The 5,977-nt window shown below is 33.8% G+C and overlaps 1 pseudogene; it reads left to right on the top strand.

Moving 5' to 3' along the window:
• The first annotated feature begins 899 nt into the window (after window positions 1-899).
• Window positions 900-992, top strand: LOC136234514 (small nucleolar RNA snoR109; annotated as a pseudogene).
• Window positions 993-5,977: the final 4,985 nt, after the last annotated feature.

The following is a 5,977-nucleotide window of genomic DNA, read 5'->3' as shown; positions in this document are numbered from 1 at the left end:
CGAGAAAGACAATTTGATGAATTATTTCTCAAATTGACCTAAATTGTTAACGTTAGGAGTAAAATTGCTCTTGGCTGTCAATATTAGGGGTAAAATTACACTACTTAAAACGTTAGAGGTAAAATCGCTTCTAACTATAAACGTTAGAAGTATTTTTACACCTTATTCGAAAATAAAAGATGGAGGGTTTAATAAGGAAAATAAAATCAGGGACCGAGTATGCATTTTACTATAATTTATTAACCTTCGTTGAAAAGGAAACACATCCAAGTTACGCGTATAAAAAAAGAAATGACCTTTCTTCAAAAAAATAAAAAATAAAAAAAGGCTGATATATCCAAACAAAGCCCAACTTTAATATTGACTGCAATAACAATGCTATAAAAGGCAGCCATTAGGCTGAAAACAGGGAGTCGATTCTCATTTTCTAGGTTAGGTGATTTAGTGGTCGCCGGGCCGCATATGGTGGTTCAATTTTTTATTTTCTATCTTAGGAATCATATTCATGGTGTTGATTCCACAGCTACATGTACAAAGAGAAGGCATTAAACTTAGTTGCCTTCATCTTGTTGCCAAAGCTGCTATAGCTACATTCGATTCAGATAAGTTTACTAGTTGGTTGTGTTTTAGATCCATTTTGGATCTGTCGTCGATATAGAGGTCTATGCCGCCGCATAGGGTGGTTCAATTTCTATTTTCAGTTTTAGAGATCATATTTATGGCGTTGATTTTAGTTGGTTGTGTATGGATCTGCCTCTGATATACAGGTCTACGCAGCCGCATACGAGTGATTCAATTTCTATTTTCAGTCGCAGTGATCATATTCATGCTGTTGATTCTACAGCTACATGTACCAAGAGAAGGCATTAAACTTAGTTGCCTTCATATTGTTGCCAAAGCGGCTGTAGAAGAGAATTTTACTGGCCGGTTGTTGTTTCAGATCTATTTCGGATCTGCCGTGGACTTATCTGCTTACCGATCTTCTTATATTCTTATATTTTTTGATTTTGTTATAGTTTACGATGATGAGAAAATAGAAATGGAATAAAGATTTATTTAGCCATTTTATCAAATCCTTCTGTTACGTGTTCGACTGTCGTCTTCTAGGCATTTTGCCTTCTTTTTTGCCTAGTCCATGTCTTGTTGGTGACTATAATTCATTCTGCTGTTTTTCGATTTTTAAACTTGTTTGTTCCAGAGTCAGATTTCAGATTAGGTAACTAAAAGATTTACAAAAATTATAACATCTTTCAAATTATTTCTGATTTTAGAGCAGCCAATGTCTAAATCCAAGAGTAAAAGACACATATTCAGTCTGGATTTTTAAATTTCCGACTGCCGGAAATCTTTCAAATTATTATTTATGATAATGATGAGAACAGCGAGAAGATTTATTTAGCCATTTTTATGGAATCCTTTCTCCTAAATTAACTCTTTTACTGTCATCTTTGTGTCATTCTGCTCTCTTTTCCGGTAGGAGTTTAATATGTGACTATGATGATTAAAGTGGAAAACATTTGAGTGAAACAACGATCAAGATTTAGTTTTGAGAATTTTCAGAATTCAAAAGATTAATTGTTTCAGAATTTTTATTATCGATTCCGTTAAAATTTAGTCCAAGTGGTAAAGAGGAGGATTTTTACTTGTGCGGTTTGAGTTTTTATTATCTATTTCGTTAAAATTTAGTTCGAGTGGTAAAGAGTTAAATTGTTACTTGTGTGATTTGAACTTCTATTATCTAATCGTTGAAATCTTCATTAAGATTTGCGGCTTGTGTTAAAATTTGGAAGTGTATAGATGTAACATTGTCTAACCTTTTATAACCAAAAAAAAAAAAAGATTGAAGATTTAATGAGATTGACAATTGGGTCATCATGTGTCTTTAAATTTGTTCATTAACTCATTTGATATGTTTTTCTTCAAAAAAAATAAAACTCATTCTACATGTTTAAAATGTATTGGCTTTTTAACTTACTTAAAATATAGATTATTCTATTATATACGGAATGTGTGTTTTATGTGCTTTGAAACAGTTAAACGGTAATGATTGATGTATGTGATTCTATTTTTAGGGACGTCAATTTTTACACTTGAAACTAAGAATTTTCTTTTAAATATGTTTTAATCTATTATACCAACGCACTTTTCGAATGAAGTTTACTTCTTTGACAACAAATAATTAATTGATCACATTTTAAATAAGTTTAGGGTTATCAAGATATTTTAAACAAGTTAAGGAAATTGTCGAGAATTGTAATATCCTATAAATTTAAGGCAAATGATATATACAACCCTAAGGGTTGTATATAAGCATTAATTCTCCACATGTTTTCAATAAAATAAAATAAAAATTTTAATTCTAAAGCATTTATTTGTATTGGAAAGATAATTAATTTACTAGTTTTTATAAATATTTAATAAAGTATTAATAAATTTTATTATAAAATTATTTTGAAAAACCAAATTAATACTAATAATAGTAATTAATGAATTTTTATTTACAGCCCTTAGGGCTGTAAATATCAGGACCCTAAATTTAATGCAAAGCTACTAAAATATTTGATAGGAATGCTTGTGATGTTCAGAATTTGAATCCAAAAGAAAGATATACATTTGGCAATAAGGAATCTATAGAATATTTATCAAGCTCATTAAACCAAGATGATCTTTTTGTGGGAGGTTTCACTGTTTTGGATGCTCAACGTAATATACAACGAGTTTTAAGGTATGGTGTTTTATACCATGTCTTAAAACTCATTGTCTATTACCTTGAGTATCCAGGACACTAGAACTTCTCACAAAAGGCCTATCTTGGTTTAACGAGTTTAGTAAATATTTTATAGCTTCCTTAGTGCCCAATATATATTTTTCTTTTGGCTTCAAAGTCTCAACGTCACAAATAAAATATTTAGTAAACTAATTAAACTAAGATAAGCCTTTTGTGGGAGGTTTTAGTGTTTTTGATGTTAATGGTAATAAATAAGACACCTCGTCTTAAAATTGGTTATTTATTATCTTGAGCATCAAAGACACTGAAATCTCCTTTTATCTTGTATTGGTTTAATGAGCTTATTAAATTCTATATTTTTGTTGGTGTTAATATTTTAGTGTCTTTGCATTAAATTTATAGGATAAATAATATATAACAGAACTACCCAATTAAAAAATAAAATTTTTATGTGATTTTTATGAAAACTTTTTATATATAATTAAATTAGTGTTTTTTAATTTAATTTTTTATTTAAGACTCTAAATAATAAATTTATACCCTCAAATTTCTAATTTATAGATAAGGCAATTTTTAAATTTTTTTTAGAAAGAAGTGAAGGCCATTGATGAATAGAAGAAATATATCTTATATTCTAATTTCTAAGAATATATTTCTAAGTCGAGGCAATTTTTTTAATTGGGAAAAGAAATATATATCTTATATTCTAATTTATAGTTAAGGCTTTTTTTTTTGAAAGAAGTTAAAATCATTTTTTTTTGGGAAAAAGGTTGGCTTAAAAGCCCAACAATTTTTCTTTTTGAAAGGAGTTAACGTCATGTTTTTTTTTTTTTTTTGGAAAAAGGTAGGCTTAAAAGCCAAAAAAGAAAAAGAGGTTGTAGATAAGAGTGAGAGCTAAGTCGGATCGGGTTCAATGTGAACTGTAACTATCCGTGATGAGGTCCTGCCAAGCCGGTCTTTATGTAGAATGTGCTGAAGTCCTGCAGGAAGCGTATCACACTCGTGAAGTCCCAAAGCTAAATTGCATGAGAAATTTGCTAATCAGTAAGCTGCCTGATTTTTTTCCCTATAGATATGCTAAAATTTTATGTTACTCTGTCGTGTAATTTCCAACATTCTTGAATTAGCCATCCCATTGGGTGTCTCACATTGACATCTTTTTGCATAAAAAGAAAAGCTGAGGTGGAGTAATTGGAGACTAAAGTAAAGCCCCCAAATTTCCGCTAGAAGCACCGTGCAAACTCCAAGGTTAATCATAAACCACCTAATCCATGTGCCGACTTTATCCCTCATCAGACCCCCGGCTGAAGCAAGACATGTGTTGCCCTTATTGAAATGACTTTAACGTTACTGTCAACCCACACATTTATGTCAGCTGAGAAGACATCCCGACGAGCTGCTGCATTAGGAATCAACTGCTGCCAAATATCTCGTACCCGAGCACAGTTGCGTAAGGCGTGGAGAATATTTTCTATCAATCTGCACTCCATACATCTCGCATCAGTCGACATATGTCATTTGACTCTCCTTTCATTAACCAAAATAGCATTTACCCGCACTAACCAGACGAATATGTGAATCCTCTCCGGTACTTGTAATTGCCAAATTTGTCTCCAGCAAGAGGAATCAGCAGTAGGCGGTAAGGTAGTAGCTTTTTTAAACAAATCATAACCAGATTTTACAGTATAAATTCCCGTATTGGAATTTCTCCAGAACCAATCATCAATGCCATGTTCTTGGAAGATTGACAGTGAAGCAAAGTCCAAAATAGCAGCTCTAGTCAAATAGGGATTCAACCTTTGCCAATCCCAGCTAGTATTCTCAATCCAGAAATCCCGAACATTTTGATTCCTCCAATCTGCAGGTATCGACTAAGTTGTTTGAGTAGTTAGAACCGACGAGCCACACCAAACGTCTTGCCAAAACAGGGTCGATCTTCCATCCTTGATCAAACGGCTAATACCCAACTTAAGAATCTCAGCCCCCTGAACTATTCCTTTCTAAACCAACGACTGGCCTGCTTTCGCATGGAAAATGTTCAAACCTTGACGTAACCCGCCATATTTTGCAGTAGCCACTCGAACCCAAAGAGTTGTAGCATCAGTGAGGACCCACCAACTTAATTTCCCTTGCATTGCTATATTGAACGCATAAGTGTCCCTGAGGCCTAGACCTCCTTCAGATTTTGTGCGGCAGATTTTTTCCCATTTAAGGAGGTGAGGGTTTTGACGAGTATCAGAAAGCCCCAAAGTAAGCTCTGATTGCAAGCATCCAGTTTTTTTTTACAGATACTCATAGGTAGAAGTGTTGTCATCATCACGTATGTTGGTATTGAGGCAGTTACAGCCGTGACTAGGGTAAGTCTTCCTACAAGAGATAAACAGTTAGCTTTCCACCCTGTAAGCCTTGAGTGAACCCGATCAACCACATACTTGAAAGTATCTTTTGAGACTCTCTCATGGAGAAGGGGCATGCCTAGAAAAGTTCCCAAATTTTCTGTTCACTCGAAACCCAACACATCTCAGATGCTACCACTAACCTCATGAGAAGCATTAGTTGAGAAAAAAACTCGGGATTTACTGAGATTAACTTTTTTCCCCGAACATTCACAGAATTGATGAATTATGCTTTTGATCACCACTGCTTGATTTAAATCAGCCTTGGCCATTAGTACAATGTCATCTGCAAAAAATAGATGAGAAAGGTGTTAAGCCCAAAATATACCTAAAATATCATTAATATTTACATCATTTTTATTACAAATTTGTGTTATTTATATCTGGTTAGATTACTTTTACTCTCGAATATCTTTCTTTCTTGCAAGGTACCTAAATATTTGGTAAAATCCAAATAGGAACGAAAAAGGATCAAAAACAGAAGAAAAACCCTACAAAAAGGAGTCAAAGATGACGTAAATCGAAAGCACCAAGTCGAGGACACGAACGAAAGCAAAGAAGTGAGAAAACTCACCGTGCCGCGACAGTGAATCCCCAACCCGCGGCCGCGACACGCGTGGTTCAACTACTTCCTCCCTTCGTCCAACGTTCAACTTAATGCTACGTCATTCACGGCCGAGGATTCCCATCCTCGGTAAGTGCAGAAAATTTACCAAATGCATTTTACACATATTGAAATCCAAGAAACGCGTTCGTTCAAGTGGATAAAAGACGTCCTTTCACAACGGACACGACTCTTAACCAACGGACACATCACTTCAGTCACAACCCTTCAACATCTATAAATAAAGAG

This window comes from Euphorbia lathyris, chromosome 6 (assembly GCF_963576675.1).
Source record: "Euphorbia lathyris chromosome 6, ddEupLath1.1, whole genome shotgun sequence".
NCBI lineage: Eukaryota > Viridiplantae > Streptophyta > Magnoliopsida > Malpighiales > Euphorbiaceae > Euphorbia > Euphorbia lathyris.
This window is presented reverse-complemented; position numbering and strand designations above follow the sequence as displayed.